This window comes from Heterodontus francisci, chromosome 17 (genome assembly GCF_036365525.1).
Source record: "Heterodontus francisci isolate sHetFra1 chromosome 17, sHetFra1.hap1, whole genome shotgun sequence".
Classification (NCBI taxonomy): Eukaryota; Metazoa; Chordata; class Chondrichthyes; order Heterodontiformes; family Heterodontidae; genus Heterodontus; species Heterodontus francisci.
This window is the reverse complement of record NC_090387.1, coordinates 48,851,047-48,869,535: the sequence shown is the minus strand read 5'-3', so window position 1 is coordinate 48,869,535 and position 18,489 is coordinate 48,851,047. Positions and strand designations below refer to the sequence as shown.

The 18,489-nt window shown below is 45.5% G+C and overlaps 1 protein-coding gene across 1 annotated transcript in view; it reads left to right on the top strand.

Annotated features, from left to right (window-relative positions):
- LOC137378589 (uncharacterized) overlaps positions 1 to 18,489 on the top strand; it is a 639,386-nt gene that overhangs the window by 433,442 nt on the left and 187,455 nt on the right. The gene's annotated exons all lie outside the window — the stretch shown is intronic.

Sequence of the window (18,489 nt, the reverse complement as noted above, 5' to 3'; positions counted from 1 at the left end):
TTCTGTTAATCTATGTGGGTCTAGAAATTTGATCGCACTGTACCTGTTTACAGGCATATATGGTGGGCAATGTGCACATACTTAGTCTATGCTGGTAATACACTGCCTGCCATACAGTATTAGCTCCTCCATAGGTATCCAGAGTGGACACAGAATTATTAAAAATGTCCCTTATAATATTTAAATAATGGTTGTTCTTGTAGGAACTTTTAGTTGAATTGGGCTGCTCCAGCATCTGACTTGCCTCATGATAAACACACTCAGCAACTTGTGGTAGTAACAAGCAGGAAAGACCCTTCAGCAGCACGATTTAAAAGGCTCATTTACTCCATACAGATTACTTGCTGGTTTTCATTTTCAGCAGATGGTTAACTTTTGGAGATTTTTTGCCTATTTTCTGCCTTCTACAATGGATTTGTGACTTCTAACTACTTCTTGCTGTTGCTGAAGTGCTTTGATCTGCCTTCAAAACCATTATAGGTGGTCTAGTAGGTCTGTCTTTGGGCCTGGAGGATCAGAAGGAGCAACCAAGAAGACAGGAACAGCTGGGAGAAGAGGAAGGAGGGAGTTGAAAGTAGGCCATGTGCACACCAGTTCTTCAGGCACCTTTGCTTCATCAAGGAGGCTATCACCAATGTACGTCACCTGTCGCAACCACAATTCAAGCCTCGAATCAAGGCATGGACAACACTGCCTGTGACTGTCAAAGTTACCATGGCCTTTACCTTTCATGCCAGGCAGCAGTAGGTGACACATCCCAGTTTACCATTCACCTTTGTATCAGGGAGGTGACTGAGGCTCTCTGTGCCATGAGTAACAAATGCAATACTTTCATCATGCCCAGAGCTTAATGGGATGAGAGAGCACGAGGCTTGGCCCACATTGTAGACTTTCCCAGGTGTTATGAACAGGTGGTAAGGGGTGTGGGTTGTTCCTACTTTTCACCTCCTAACTGACCGCAATTGTGTTTTGTTGAAATGATGCTTTAGCCCATGAGTATCTTTAGGGTCAAATAAACAGACAAATGACAGGTTTTCTTGTAGGGAAAAAAAATAAGTATTTTTGAACAAATCCCGAAATGATCGCAACTTCACTCACACACACATTCACTCACACACACATTCACCCAGACACATATTCACCCACACATACATACACAAGAATAGATAGAGAGAAAAGGGTAAAAGGTAGTTTAAAGTCCCAAGTGAGGTAAGTGTTCATGGCTTACAGAAGATTATTGAGTCTTCTCAGGAAGAAAAGTTTTTTAAAAGGTTGCAGGCCTGATTATTTGCTGTCTTGAACTTGTGGAGGTATTGTAGAGCTCTAGTGGTTGTAATACAGCAAAAAGCTGGTGGTGTGTAGTTTGTTACCTTCACAGATGGTTAGTCTTAAAGTCATTTTGTGATATCTCTGCTGTTCTGGCTGTTCTTCATCAGCAGGGTTCTTCTCTTGCCTGCTAAATCCTTTTCACAGGCTTTCTGTGACATTGCCTTGATCTCCCCTCTCTCTGTCTCCAGAAAGCTACCTTTTTAAGGTCACAATCTCTCACATTGAATTTTCTGTTAGTAGATACATGGCCCTCTCCCCTATTGTGACTACACAATGGGTCAGGATGATAACCCATGGCCATCGTTTAATGTTTGAATGAGAATCATTCTGGAATGATGTTGCTGCTTTCCACCTTATTCATCTTGGTTTGGCTATGTTGGACTGTCTCCAGCATCCTCTGTGAGTGAGTTCATGTCGATCAAAGTCATTAATATGAAATAGCTCTTTTCAATTTCAAAGGGGTTCTCCACAGAGCTATTTCAGATGAGGCTAACAAACCTCATCTTTGCAGATGAGTTTGTGGATTTCCAGTACGGGAGCGGTAACATGGCTGCTACTCTATTTTGACTGTGGTTCATGTGACCAAGTTCTTGTGATTTAGTTTTAACAGTTGACGTTTTAACTTCATAATTCCTCCATTTCATTGTTTATTTCATCACAATGCCTTCTGTGCATGACAAAGGGCACAAGGTGCCATAGACTGAACCCACATTGCCTTGTGTGCTCCCCATCAGCATCCCACCGTTCTGTTTATTAGAACAGGATTCCACTCCCTCAATATCTAGCTTGTTTGTGTCCACAGGCAGCACATTATTCAGGTCTGTATTTGGCTTCCTGACCACAGTTTTGATTCATTCATTCTCCCCCAGTCCTCTATAGTCCCTTTATTCCAACGAGGCCATCAGGTAATAGGCTGGCTACTGGGTGACCACGGGTATCTCCTTTAGATATGGCTCATGACTTTTTCAGAAGCACATGCACAGCTGCAGAGCATGCCACCCCAGAAACATCACTGAGAAGGCAGTCGGTGTCCTCAAGCAATGCTTTTACTGCTGAACCGTTCAGCAGGAGCTTTGTCATACAGCTGTGCCAACACTGCTCCTCAGAGCCAAGATGGCAGCTGTCTGATCTTCCACAGTAGCCATGGAAACTGTCAGAACTGTCAACAGAGACTGCATCATGGTTGGCCTATTATCGAGTTCATGGAGCTGGCCTCTTGTTCAATGTTGGACACAATGGTCTCCATGCTCTGCATGAAGCCACATCACAATTTGGAGCTAGACTTCTCCCTGCTCTGAACCATTGCACTCAAGCTCACTGGCAGGGTGTCCAGTGCACATAATATTTCCTGGTGTATGCCCAGCAGCCTTCTTCGGTAGCTTGGACCCTGAAGTCTGCTTCCTAGTCCTCGGCAGTGGAGCTATTATGTGATCTCGGCCTTTAGTGAGCTGCCACCTGTGACATCCTACCTGACCCAGCTCCTACCAGTGGTTCACCTTGTGAAGATCCCCTCTTCTAGCTTACACTTTAATGTACATATGATGCCAGTTTCTGAGCTGGTGTTTGGTATGATTTAGTAATGGTGCATCATCAGGTTGGCTGGTCTCCACTTCATGAAGTGGCAAAAGGGCATCAATATTCTCAGCATCAGAAATGAAAGAGAGCGACAAGGGTTTTACTTTAGTGTGAAAAGGATAGGCTGTGCACGCAGGTGTGAATCCTCCAGTCGTGGCCTTCAGTTGCATGTTGCACATCTGCAAGAAAGGAGTTTGTGACATAGTTCTGAGAATGTGCCTGCCAAGGTAGAACCATTCATATGTTGTGTGTAAGATGTGAGGAAATCAGGGTTGCCATAGTGGTCAGAGTAGGAAGTGCAGAATGTGAGTGTAGTAGGAGGAGGTGGAGTGAAGTGTGGTGCATTGATTGCAAGGGAGTGAAGGGAAGTGGGGAGGAGAGTATTGTGTGTAGTGAAGTTGTAGTTGGTGGATGCGTGAACAGAATAAGGGAGCTAAGAGTAGGGATTCTTACATTGACAACTCTAGAGCAGTTATTGAACTTTTTCATACATGACAGACTTTTCTGCATTGCAGTTATGTCCTGGGAGCTAACATTATCTGCATCCTCTTCCCATTGGCGGCAGAGGTGGTACCTGGAAGGCTTTCTCCCCTCCAGTGGCAACAAGATCTCCCTCCCCCTGGATCAGGTCTCCAAATCAACATCAATCTGCAGGTCTTGCAGTCATTTCTTTCTTTAGAAGTTTCCCCTGCTATCTGTAGCCAAGGTGCAACTGCCCTTTTTAGAGGTGCTACGCACTGCCTGTAAGTGGCATCAGTGAAGCCTGATTTCCCCCCATTTCTCCAAACAGATACACAGCCAAATAACAATGTAGGTAGCAGTGGCTGCACGCATTATAATACCTGGTGACAACAATAGCCTTTGCACCCTGATTTCTGACACAGTTGAATTTCTAGGCTGTAATATTCAAACACCAGAATCAGTCAATGCAGCCTGAATTAATTTTTCTGTCACATGCGAAGCCTGGTGTTAAAAAGTATGCTGAAGTAATGTTCTTCCCACCTGCATATCCCAGTTCTATCAAATGACCCACATGCAATGACTGCATTCTGAAACAGTCAGCAGAGAAGATGAGTTGAGAGAGAGGAGCTTTTATGTGGCAACTCTGAAGAAAAATGCTGCTTTTCTCCATTATTGGAGTATGTGTTATCTGTTAACATGGCTTACTGTATGCAGCAGTCGATCTGAGCACGGATTCCCAGTTGTAGGAGAGATGTTGGATCTATCCACAACCTTCCCAAATGCTTTGATTATTTTTGAATGCCACTTGAATATTCTTTTATGTAAAGCAACTGAAAAGCATGGATGGAGGAGGATGATGTGCGACAAATCTATGGTTTAGTGGAGTGGTATGTACCTGTCTTGCTTGTCTTGAGGGAAAGTAGCATCTGTATGATTGGTGTGCATGCCATTCCTGGTTGTTTATGGTTGCATTTGTGACCTTATTTTGGAGGCTTAAAAGAGCCATGTTCCAACTGGTATACATCAAAATTCATCTTCAGAATCTGGCTCTTAGTCACATTCCAGATTTAGCTGAACATTCACAGATCTCAACACATTTATTTGAGTGTAATCTGCATGGTAACAATGGCTGGAATTTTACAGACCCCCAACAAACGGGCTGGTGGCAGGAGGTGGGGAGGGGGTGCGTAAAATTGAGTGGGAGGCGGGGGGAGTGGGTGCCGTTCCCGACCCCCTTCCACCCCCGCTGCAATTTTATACAGGGTGGTGGCAGCGAGAAATGGCCCGCCCACCACAGACCAATCAAGGCCCTTAAGTGGCCAATTAACTGCCATTTAAGGGCCTCCTCCCACCACCGCCGGCATTTTACCCGCAACAGACAGATGGCAATGTCCTCAATAACACTGCCAGGTAAAACCTGGTGACAGTGTGGGCTGTGGTGGGGGTTGGGGGGTTGTCCTCCTGATCGGGCTCCCTGTGCCCCACGGAGGGCCACCCCCGAAGCCCCAACTGCCCCCCACTGCACAACATTCCACCCCCACTCCCTCAACCAAACCCCCTTGCCTCACTTGGGCCAACTGATTGTCCCCAGTGAGGCCCCAAAAACCTACCTGAGTTCCAGGGCCATCCTTCACCTTGCTTGCGATAGCTGGGTGTAGTCCCTGCAGTGGCCACCGCTTTCGGTGGCCACTGCTGGGACTAAGAGTGCCGGCCCACTGATTGGCCGGCAGCTCTATAAGGTGGGACTTCCTACCTCAAGGAGGTGGAAGTCCCACCCAGGACCAATTAAGGGCCTGGGGAGCAAAAAATTCCAGCGTTGCTCCACAGGCCCGGTGGAGGCGAGCTCGCCCCCGACATTTTTGGCCGGTGGGCGGCGCCTCCCACCCAACGTTAAATTGCAGCCAATGATTTCTTTACCTGGTCATTATTAATTGTTTTTGTACCTTTGAAAGAACCTGCACAGCTGAAAGAGGGGTAAGCAATGCATTAATATCACACTGAATTAAACCCAGCTTGTTCATCTGACATTTTTTTTTATTCATTCAAGGGATGTGGGCGTCGCTGGCTAGGCCAGCATTTATTGCCCACCCCTAATTGCCCTTGAGAAGGTGGTGGTGAGCTGCCTTCTTGGACCACTGCAGTCCATGTGAGGTAGGTATACCCACAGTGCTGTCAGGAAGGGAGTTCCAGGATTTTGACCCAGTGACAGTGAAGGAACAGGGATATAGTTCCAAGTCAGGATGGTGTGTGACTTGAATGGGAACTTGCAGGTGGTGGTGTTCCCATGCATCTGCTGCTCTAGTCATTCGAGGTGGTAGAGGTCGCGGGTTTGGAAGGTGCTGTCTAAGGAGCCTTGGTGCATTGCTGCAGTGCATCTTGTAGATGGTACACACTGCTGCCACTGTGCGTCGGTGGTGGAGGACGTGAATGTTTGTAGATGGGGTGCCAATCAAGCGGGCTGCTTTGTCCTGGATGGTGTCAAGCTTCTTGAGTGTTGTTGGAGCTGCACCCATCCAAGCAAGTGGAGAGTATTCCATCACACTCCTGACTTGTGCCTTGTAGATGGTGGACAGGATTTGGGGAGTCAGGAGGTAAGTTACTCGCCTCAGGATTCCTAGCCTCTGACCTGCTCTTGTAGCCACGATATTTATATGGCTACTCCAGTTCAGTTTCTGGTCAATGGTAGCCCCGAGGATGTTGATAGTGGGGGATTCAGCGATGGTAATGCCATTGAATGTCAAGGGGAGATGGTTAGATTCTCTCTTGTTGGAGATGGTCATTGCCTGGCACTTGCATGGCACAAATGTTAATTGCCACTTACCAGCCCAAGCCTGGATATTGTCCAGGTCTTGCTGCATTTCTACTGGGACTGCTTCAGTATCTGAGTAGTCACGAATGGCGCTGAACATTGTACAATCATCAGCAAACATTCCCAAGTCTGACCTTATGAGTGAAGGAAGGTCATTGATGAAGCAGCTGAAGATGGTTGGGCCTCGGACACTACCCTAAGGAACTCGTGCAGTGATGTCCTGGAGCTGAGATGATTGACCTCCAACAACCACAACCATCTTCCTTTGCGCTAGGTATGACTCCAACCGGCAGAGAGTTTTCCCCCTGATTCCCATTGACTTCGGGTTTTGCTAGGGGTCCTTGATGCCATACTCGGTCTAATGCTGCCTTGATGTCTATGGCAGTCACTCCCACCTCACCTCTTGAGTTAAGCTCTTTTGTCCATGTTTGAACCAAGGCAGTAATGAGGTCAGGAGCTGAGTGGCCCTGGCAGAACACAAACTAAGCGTCACTGAGCAGGTTATTGCTAAGCAAGTGCCGCTTAATGACACCTTCCATCACTTTACTGATGATTGAGAGTAGGCTGATGGGGTGGTAATTGGCCAGGTTGGACTTGTCCTGCTTTTTGTGCACAGGACATACCTGGGCAATTTTCCACATTGCCGGGTAGATGCCAGTGTTGTAGCTGTACTGGAACAGCTTGGCTAGGGGTGCGGCAAGTTCTGGAGCACAGGTCTTCAGTACTATTGCCGGAATATTGTCAGGACCCATAGCCTTTGCAGTATCCAGTGCCTTCAGTTGTTTCTTGATATCACGCGGAGTGAATCGAATTGGCTGAAGTCTGGCATCTGTGATGCTGGGGACTTCAGGAGGGGGCCGAGATGGATCATCAACTCGGCACTTCTGGCTGAAGATCGTTGCAAATGCTTCTGCCTTATCTTTCGCACTGATGTGCTGGGCTCCCCCATCATTGAGGATGGGGATATTTGTGGAGCTGCCTCCTCCAGTTAGTTGTTTAATTGTCCACCACCATTCACGACTGGATGTGGCAGGACTGCAGAGCTTAGATCTGATCCGTTGGTTATGGGATCGGTTAGTTCTGTCTATTGCATACTGCTTATGCAGTTTGGCATGCAAGTAGTCCTGAGTTGTAGCCTCACCAGGTTGACACCTCATTTTGAGGTATGCCTGGTGCTGCTCCTGGCATGCCGTCCTGCACTCTTCATTGAACCAGGGTTGGTCTGCTGGCTTGATGGTAATGGTAGAGTGGGGGATATGCCAGGCCATGAGATTACAGATTGTGGTTGAGAACAGTTCTGCTGCTGCTGATGGTCCACAGCGCCTCATGGATTCCCAGTTTTGCATTGCTAGATCTGTTCGAAACCTATCCCATTTAGCACGGTGATAGTACCACACAACACGATGGACGGTATCCTCAATGTGAAGGCGGGACTTCGTCTCCACAAGGACTGTGCGGTGGTCACTCCTACCAATACAGTCATGGACAGAAGCATCTGCGGCAGGCAGATTGGTGAGGACGAGGTCAAGTATGTTTTTCCCTCTTGTTGGTTCCCCCACCACCTGCCGCAGACCCAGTCTAGCAGCTATGTCCTTTAGGACTCGGGTCAGCCCGGTCAGTAGTGGTGCTACCGAGCCACTCTTGGTGATGGACATTGAAGTCCCCCCACCCAGAGTACATTTTGTGCCCTTGCCACCCTCAGTGCTTCCTCCAAGTGGTGTTCAACATGGTGGAGTACTGACTCATAAGCTGAGGGAGGGCAGTAGGTGGTAATCAGTAGGAGGTTACCTTGCCCATGTTTGACCTGATGCCATGAGACTTCATGGGGTCTGGAGTTGATGTTGAGGACTCCCAGGGCAACTCCCTCCCTCCTGTATGCCACTGTGCCACCACCTCTGCTGGGTCTGTCCTGCCGGTGGGACAGGACACCATACCCGGGGATGGTGATGGCAGTGTCTGTGACATTGTCTGTAAGGTATGATTCCGTGAGTATGACTATGTCAGACTGTTACTTGACTAGTCTGTGGGACAGCTCTCCCAACTTTGGCACAAGCCCCCAGATGTTAGTAAGGAGGACTTTGCAGGGTCGACAGGGCTGGGTTTGCCGTTGTCGTTTCCGGTGCCTAGGTCGATGTCGGGTGGTCCGTCTGGTTTCATTCCTTTTTATTGACTTCGTGGCGGTTAGGTACAACTGAGTGGCTTGCTAGGCCCTTTCAGAGGGCATGTAAGAGTTAACCACATTGCTGTGGGTCTGGAGTCACATGTAGGCCAGACCAGGTAAGGACAGCAGATTTCCTTCCCTAAAGGGCATTAGTGAACCAGATGGATTTTATACAACAATTGACAATAGTTTTATGGCCATCATTAGACTAGCTTTTAATTCCAGATTTTTATTAATTAAATTCAAATTCCACCTTCTGCTGTGGTGGGATTCGAACCCATGTCCCCAGAGCAATACCCTGAGTCTCTGGGTTACTAGTCCACTATGCCACCGCCTCCCCCATCTGAAAATTTTCAGCTGATATATGTGTCCATTGCTTAGCTGTTAAACTAAAGATCAAGCAGCATTTCAGTTTTTGCTTTGTTATCAGGACAGTATCATCAGTCTTCTGTGAACGGTTTGAATGTTCAAATGTTTCAACATCACTTGCTGACTCAGTGGCAAGCTGATTAATTATTAAATTTTATGTTCGTTTCAAATTTGTAATCAATTAATTGGCACTGAGCTTAAAAAGATTAGTCAAAGGCGGGCAGAGAAATTAAAATTAAATCTCACGTTAACGTATCTCATTATTCTTAGCTATTTGGTTTTCTATAAAGGTCAACAGGCTAGAGATGAATCGAGGAGTTTTATATATGGGGATGGATAAATATTTTAGAGTTTGGCTTGATTGCCTTTGGGGATTAGGGAGTATTAATTTTGCCTCAGAAGATTAAATAAATAGGAGAAAGTCTATGAAAGACTGGATTGCACATGGTCGGTGGACACAATGTGTTTAGTGGGCCAAGTGACGTATCCTGTTTTTGCAGAGGAAGTGGGGGAGCATTTTAGCTCCCCAGAATCCTCCCTGTACCCATGGCTTTGATTTCCCTGTTGTGGAGGGGGAGCCATTAGGGGGAAATATACATTTTCAATCCTGGGAATGTACACACCTTAATCCTTGGTATCCTCCCATACTACATGAGACAGGCTGAGTTGACAAACTGATTGTAAAATAGAGTGGCCATTACAGCAATGGCTGGCTTCAGTTGTAAGATGGAACAATATTTAGATTGCTGTTGCACTACGATTTCTCTTCTACAACCCTACTACATGCTGAAGAAAGACTTCCAGCTTCAATAATACTATACTGAACAAACTGATGAGTTTGAGCTCCATGGTGTTTTATATCCCTAAGGTACTAAGATGACAGAGGTTTTTTTTTTCTCCCTCTCCCCACTGCCAGCTAGACACAAGTTGCATAGAGGTTGCTCACAATGGTTTCCACCAGATGGGAGGTAAACCTTTCCCCATATTTGCAGCTTCAGGCCATTATATTGGCTCTGATATCCAATGTACAGGAACACCATTTAGGATGGTCTTTCATCTTTCATCCAGAAGCAGGGAATGTAAGTCTATCAAGCAGGTTGTTCATGCATAAAGTCAGCTTCATATACTTTCTCAAAGCATTACAATGCCTTACACTTAGCTGCTATTTTGTCAAGGGCAGATATCGCTGTGTGCACTGCTAAACAAGCTCTTCACATCATCGGGGTGAAAGAAGTCGGCCAATCCAATGACCATCAGATCCAAAGTCCTTTCACATTTTCAATAACTTTGTTATTGCATCACACTTACTACAGCACCAGCCCAAATATACTACTCTGGAGTAACTAGTTAGTAACTCTGAAAGCTTTTCAGAGTGAAGAATGGAGCAAAGGTGAGCAATAGAACCTGGAACCAGAAGTAGATAAAGTGCTCTTTCCCCAAGAAGGATAGAAAAACAAATTCTCTCTGCTGAGGAGTCTTGAGAACCAGAGCAATGTTTCAGAATCATCAACCTCTTGTGAAGACTGTGGTGATGGTTCCCATGCATGTGGTTGAGATGAAGAAAAAAATGGGAAGAGTCCAGTACTCACATCTGCAACCAATTGCAGGGAGTTTCTCATGACTTGCCGAACACCTTGGGGAGGATAAAGTCCAGAAGGTTTCTGCAAGATCAAGACACCAGCAGAAGGTAGCAAGAGCAGAGATGGTGGCTTCTGCAGTGGTAGCTATCAATATTTCCAAGATACCATGAGACTGAATGCTACACTTGCATAAGGCTTTTAAGGTCTGATTGGGACTATTCAATATGTAATGACACCAACCAGCAGCACCTCTGACCTTGTGTCCTATGCCAGTGGAGTGATCATAAATGTTGTTGTCTTTCCAGGGAATGTTAATAAGTCTGCTTCCTTAAATTTCCCTTTTAATGTATGTACAGGAGGGACACTGCTAGAGGAAAGCTGCCAGAGCTGATTTGTGTAGGACAGCTGCTTGACTGAAGAGAGTCACTTGGGGCACCTAAGGTCCAGAAGAACTATTTTAACCACCGACACTTGACCTCGACTCATTCAGGAAACATCTCATAGGTGTAACAAACTAGAATCTACAGTACCTAAGTTAGCTGATAGAAAGAGTGGGCATGGTGTTCAGAAGCAGCCGTTGGTAAGGTGAATAGTTTTTGACACCTTCTGGTGAATGTTGTTCTGTAAAGTATATGCTAATTCACTGCAACAAGCTCTGACTTAATTTCTGGGTGTGTTCGAAACTTTTTGGAGTTGGATGACAGTGGGGGAAATATAGACGTCTGTGTCATAAAGGAAATATGCTGAACTCTGACAACAAGGCACTTAGTGAGAGTGAAGGTGGGGGTGGGGGGGTGGTGGGGGGTGTGGGTGCAGGGTCAAACAGGTGGAAAGTGGCTTCATTTGAAGTGAAAACTTGCATTGGTAGAAAACACTAGGCTGTCAGCTATGTCCTCCTTTCTCTGGCTTCTGGCTTTCTTCTTTCAAGTCCTCTTTTTCCTATTCACCCTTCTCATGCTGTAAGAATAGAGGCCCTCACCCCTCTCCCTCCGAACCTCCCCTCCCCTCCCCCCAGCATCAAACTTTTCTTGTAAGATTATGTAGTTTGCAACATGCTACAATGGTTCTGGAGATTCCTGCAGGGCTCCTCCATATTTATCTAGTACCTAAAAGAGTCTATAGTCTATTCTGTCACTTTTTTTGCAGTGAGATGGGCCTCATTATATCTGGTCTTGCCCTCTGTCTATGGAAGCCTACTGGCGTCATAAGCCTTGATCACCAAACCTGATACAAGGCTTTGAATCATTGGGTCTATGGCAGATTGTCACATGATGCAAACACCATGATGGCTTTCGAGGTAATGGGTATTAAGATAAGGTGATTGTCATTACATACGTTAGCAGTACATTAATAAATTAAAGCCTTTCCTGTTCATGAAATTGAGGGGGGCTTTGAGTGCCACGTGCATTCTGCCAATTGTAAATCTCTCATCCATATAAACTCTCCTACCCGTATTCACGGCCACCCGGCCTCACCATCTCATGTGGCCTCCCTACTTTCATTGTGACTATTGCAGAAAAAGGCAATCTCCGATCATTTCCTTGTATTGCTGTCCACCCACATCCTCCTCCCCCTTCTAATTCCACCTCCTTTACTACCACCCCTGGATAAGACCTCCCTCAAGTCAGTTATCACTGCACTTTCAAACTTACCAACTATCCAACTTTTGGCATTCCATTCATCATGACAATTCTGCAGCAACCAATCTGCTAAATTATACCCTCATCTCCAACTGTGATGCCCTTGTGCCCATTAAAACTATTAGGCCATGAAATTGTGCTTCGTAACACTGCTGGTGCCAGTACTATGGAAATTCAAAACTGCAAATATGTTGGCTGGGACTCTTCTTGCCATTTGCTGTGTGACGCATTCTGATTCTCTGGTTCACTGTATCGTGTGTGCACTGGAAATATGCAGAGTGGGCAAATTGTGACGTCAAACAGCCTCTAACCTTGATTTGGCACATGACCAGCCAATATGGACTGCACAGGTCCAGTTAATGCCCTTTCTTAATTGCTCCCAGCTGAACATGCTTTCAGCTGCATGAAGGACCTCCCAACCCCTACAACGTGTGCTATTTAAGGGAATAACCATACAACTTTCAGGTAAGGTGCTTTTGACTTTGATGGCGCAAAGTTAGTGAAAGTACTCTTCTGTGTTATTGGAGTTTTGCAAATGTTTTGGATTTACAAGGGAGTGGTGTTGGATCTTGACAAAGATGTCAGAAGTGTTGGAAGGGCTGCAGGAGAAAGTCTATTTTTAGTAATGGTGACTACAGTTGCCATTGCTCCTGGGCTGCAGCATGACTTGGAGATCGAGCACAGGCAGCAGAGAGGGGAAGCTGTGAATGGAGTGGGGAGGAGGAGGTGCGCTCTCAGTCGAAGGCCATACCCACCAAGGGTCTTTAGGGAGCACTTCTACCTCCATCTCAGCCAGGAGTAGTGTGTGAGGCATTTGTATTTCACCAAAGAAATGGTCACGGAATTGTTCCACCTCTTACAACCGGACCTGCAGCTGCACAGCGGGATGAGGATGGTGCTATCAGTGGCCATCAAGATCACCATGGCCCTCATTTTCAATGCCAGTGAATCCTTGTAGGCAGAAGCAGGTAACTTTTCCAACATCTCAAAGCACCTGACTTATGACTCTCCTCTGCCACCCAACCGTGTTAGGACAGCAGACCTACAATGAGAGCTCTGCAGCAACCAGGAATGTTGTGGAGCAAACTATCGACTTCCTGAAACAACGGTTCCATTGCTTGGACCATTTCAGAGAAGAGGAACTCTCCAGTACTCGCTGGAGCATCTCTCCAAGTTTCTAGTGGTTTGCTGCATCCTTCACAATCTTGTTGCCATAAGGGCACAGCCCTTGCCACCAGGCCTTTGGAGGCCACCTCAGGAGGAGGAGGTGGAGGAAGGGAGGACATATCCAGTACCCCTTCACTCTGTACAGGTTGTTCGTGAGGGATACTCAGATGCCAGTTCCCCTGTGATGTCATCTCTACATCACCATTGTTCCACAGCTCCCCACCTTTCAATCCATCTTGTTATGACCAAGGATGGAGGAGTCCACTGTCTTTCTCGAGTTCCACTTCTCTATGAGTCACAACATATATATAAATGTTTACCCAGTTACCGATATAGCCAATTATAGACTCTATTTCAGAATAAAATTCACCAACCAGGTTTCTTTAATAAACAACAAAATTATCAATTTATTATAAACAAGACTTATTCACTAATGATGCAAAGCATTAACACACAGATTGAAATATGAAAGCTCCCTTAAATTAGCGCACAAACAAACATACACTCATACCAGTTAAAGAAAAAATAATTTTTTTCTCTGCAGAGACTCTTTACAAAAAAGGACAAAAAAAACTTGGCCAAATACTTTTTAATTCTTGAAGGAAAAAGATAAGATATGGAATGATATCAGTTATCCCTTTTCTGGCATCCCAATGCAGCTGTCACTGGGATCTTTATGGAGGCGACCCCAAGCATTAGTCTGGCAGGTTTTCTAGGAGAAATGTGGCATCAGGGATTTCAGCTCTCACACATAAGATTCTCAGAGTTTCTCCGAGAGGTGGAGAAAGGATGAACTGGTGTCTTCTCTCTTAGCAGGCTGACCCCCAACTGACTCAAAACAATATCCAAAACAAAACCAACTCTTGACCACCATAAATCTTGACATGTGACTTCTCTGTAAACCACCCACCCCCAGTCACTAAGGCTCCTGATGTTTATTTAGCTTAAGACACGAGACTTCCAGTAAGTGTGTTTATAAACCATGTCCCAAAGTCCTTCCAGTCATTTTTTTAAATGAAAAAACACCAAATTCCAGCATCTATGTAATCTCTTCAGTATTCCAAAGCAATCAATTTCCACAATTTTAAAACATGAGTCCTCACAAAATATTTAAAAATGGAAGTACTTTCATAATAATCTGCTATGGACCATTACAGCATCATCTTGACCAAAATCTTGAAATAAAAGTCACCAACAAAAAAAATTCGATAACAACTTTATCCAACAACATTTCCAATAATACACACCAAACTGAGAGAGGGAAGAATGCCAGTGAGTGTATTGCAACGTGTTTGAGCAATGCGCCTGCCGTAGGTGAATAGCTGGAGGTTTATGGAAGCAACGAGAGCTAGGTGTGAGGCTGAGAGCATTGGTAAGTATGTGAGGGTGGGTTTGAGTATCTGAATGTTAACATTAACCCTGCTTGTTGATGAGTGAGTCATGGGGCTGTGGTGTATTGAGCAGCGTGAGAGGTTGGTGGTGTGGATGGTAGGAGATGTACTTTGGAGATGCGTCACGAACCTTGATCACTGATGTGAAGTCATTGAACATTTTCCAGCACCGCTGCCAGGTCCTCAGGGTCAGACTGTGGGAATTGATCTCCCGGGCCACCAGCTTCCATTCTCTTCATAGGGTGTGCCTTGAGGGCCTCCTAGCCCTCTGTTAGAACATTGGGCCGGATTTTAAAATGGCTTTGGAGGCAGGGCCACAGGCGGCCATGCAGACAAATCACTATGGGAGAGCGGCACGCTGGTTTGATGGCATCTTCCCACCTCCAGGACATTTACAAGGAGGTTGTGTCAGAGGTGCAATGTCACCCACAAGCTGCAGGTAACCAACAGAAGCAATTAAGGGGCCTATTAAGGCCTCTCTGCTGCACCAAATGGAATTTTCCAGTCAGCAGGTGGGCTGCCCCCCATAGTGGCTGGAACCTGGCCAGTGAAAGGAAACAGCCTCCCAGTGGCAGACAGGGGCCAGTCTCTGGATGGACTTTAAAACCCATCCTGCTGCCGACGCAGAAATATAGCTACAGCGACAGCCACAGTCCCCTCTCTGGTGGGGGATCCCCCTCCACAAAGGCGGTCTGGCAGCTGTGGCTGTTTTTATTTTCAGAGTTTAAAAGTGCTGAAAGGATGCCTCCATCTTGAGGTGCCCCCTCTCTCCGTAACCTGCATCATAGGCTGCAGCTCTCTCACTGCTGGAGGGCCTCCTATTGGACCTCCAGTGTCAAGAGCCCACCCTCTGTCCTTAAGTGGACAGTGAGGACGCCCTCTGGCCAGTAATTGGCCAATCCTTTCAAAACCAAGTCATGCATGTCACGTCAACGCCGTGCAAGGTCGGGACCCTGAAATGGTCCCAAGTTCGAGATCCAGACCTCAGAACAAAAATCCTTTCCACCTCCATTGCAGCATCCAAAAACCTGGGAGATGTCTCTCTGACCTGTTTCTCCTTTTGTTGTCTTTACCTTCCAGCCATGAGGATTTTTTTTTACACAGAGCAAGTTGTTGTGAGCTGGAATGTACTGTCTTAAAGGATGTTGGAAGCAGTTTCAATGGTAACTTTAAAAAGGAATTGTATAAGTATCTAAAGGGAAAACATACAAGCCTATGGAGAAAGAGCAGGGGAATGGGCTAATTGGATAACTCTTTCAAAGAGCTGGCACAGGTGTGATGGGCCAAATGGCCTCCTTTTGTGCAGTATCATTCTATGATTCTATGGTTCTGTACTATTGAGCTTTGTTATCCCCCATTGACTCTGAATGCTGGTGGTGATGGGAGCAGGATTATGTCATGATGCTTTGTTTTGAAGCATTTTTGTTCTCTGCATCCACTGTGTCTATTGTGCAATATCACATAGCCAAATGAGAATTTCTTACTGCAATATTTTAGTTGACATGAGATGACAATGTTATAATTCTTTGAATAGCTCTCAGAAAGTCATCCAGCATTTTAATGTGGTTATTTTAAATGGGGTATCATAAGGGTTTTTTATTCGCCTCTGGGATGTGGGTGTTGTTGGCAAGGCCAACATTTATTGTCCATCACTAATTTCCCTTGAGACGGTAATACTGAGCTTCCTGAACTGCTGCAGTCTGTGTGATGTAGGTACACCCACAGTGCTGCTTTGCAGGAAGTTCTGGGATTTTGAACTGTCAAAGATGAAGTAATGGCAATATATTTCCAAATCAGGATGGTGTGCAACTTCCAGAGAAACCTGCAGGTGGTGGTGTTCATGTGTACCTTCTGCCCTTGTTCTTCTAGATGGTAAGAGGTTGTGGGTTTTGAAGGTGCTGTTGAAGAAGCCTTGGCGAGTTGCTGTAGTGCATCTTGTAGATGATACACAGTGCAGGCAAGGTGCACAGTGATGGAGGGATTATATATTTAAGGTGTTGAACGGGGTGCTAGTGTGTTGCTGGAGCTGCACTCATACAGGAAAGTGGAGAGTTTTCCATCACACTACTGACTCATGCCTTGTAGATGGTGGGCAGGCTTTGGGGAGTCAGGAGGTGAGTTACTTGCTGCAGAATTCCCAGCCTCTGGCCTGCTCTTGTGGAGAGTATTTATGTGGCGCATCCAGGTTAATAAAATGGTTGCAGTGGTTCATAATAGGTGCTATAATGATTCAAATGTTGAAAACAACCTAGTAAAAGGCAAACCTTAATTTTTATAATGACATAGCATGAAGACTCACACCTAGTATTGACATTTTAAATTAATGCCACACAGAAACAATGAACTGGCAGCCAAGGTTCCCTTTAACTCCTGTTTGCTGTGGGCGGCTAGCTTGTTGCACTGTGCCGTTGCTTTAAAATTGATGCATGGCCATGCATGCGTTCATCTTAAAGGGAACATTGCTTTTGTGCTGTCTTTTTGTTCCCTTCACGGCCGTGTTTCTTAGAGGGAACATTGCTGGCAATTCCTGAATACCACCGATAATTATATTGAAAGAACTGAAATGGGAATTTTGCCAATATCTGGGGTTTATATGTGGCGCCTTATGGGGGTTAGACCTGGTCAATAAGCTTGGCTTAAAACTTGCAGACCCCCACTGGAGCACACATTAATGTGATCGATGATACAGACTGTGCACAACAGTATCCTTTCTTATTCACCAGATTTGGGGAGATTAAGGAATACTATCATGCTCCTCGCATTGACACGTCAATTCCACTTGTTTCACAAAATTTTAGATGGTTGCCATTTGTAATCAGTGCCAAAGTGTCACAGGAGCTGAAGCAACTGGAAGCCGACTGTATCATTGAGCGAATTAACTCATCCTCATGGATAGAGAACCTAGTCATTGCGCGACTCAAAAATGGAGAACTTAAGACTATGCGTTGACCATAAGTCGGTCAAAAAAGCAATTATTCCAGAAAAGTACCCGCTCCCTATGATTCAAGAACTATCACCTTCATTTCATGACTCCACAGACTTTATGAAGCTCAACATGCGACAGAGCTATTTTCAGATTCTCAGGTGCAAAGTGACAGCAGCTGGAATAAAATAAATAAAACGTCAAAGCCATTCATGTCAAATGTGAAAGAGTTGGCATCGCTCCTCGGCACTACCAACTTTTATCACAAATTTGAGCCCCAGTACGTGGAGATCATGTAGTCTCTTCAAAAGCTACTGTGCAAAGATACACATTGGGATTGGACAATCACACAGCTAACAGCATTTGACACATTAAAGACAAAGATAGCATCTCTGCCAGCCCTCGTGGATCCCTCAGGATGTTATATGTTTCAATCAAGTCGCCTCTTACTCTTCTAAATCCGAGCGATACAAGCCTAACCTGCCCAATCTTTCCCCCATAAGATAGCCCACCCATTCCAGGTAACAGTCTAGTAAACCTTCTCTGAACTGTTTCCAACGCATTTACATCCTTCCTTAAATAAGGAGACCAGTAATGTACACAATACTCCAGATGTGGTTTCACCAATGCCCTATATAGCTGAAGCATAACCTCCCTACTTTTGTATTCAATTTCCCTCACGATAAATGATAACATTCAATGAGCTTTCCTAATTATGTGCTGTACCTGCATTCTAAGCTTTTGTGATTCATGCACGAGGACACCCAGGTCCCTTTGCATCTCAGAGCTCTGCAATCTTTCACCATTTAGATAATATGCTTCTTTGTTATTCTTCCTGCCAAAATGGACAACTTCGCATTTTCCCACATTATACTCCATTTGCCAGATTTTTGCCCACTCTCTTAACCTATCTATATCCCTTTGTAGTCTCCTTATGTCCTCTTCACAATCGACCTTCCGACCTATCTTTGTGTCATCAGCAAATTTAGCAACTATACCTTCGGTCCCTTCATCTAAGTCATTTATATAAATTGTAAAAAGGTTGAGGCCCCAGCACAGATCCCTTGCAGCTCCAACAACACT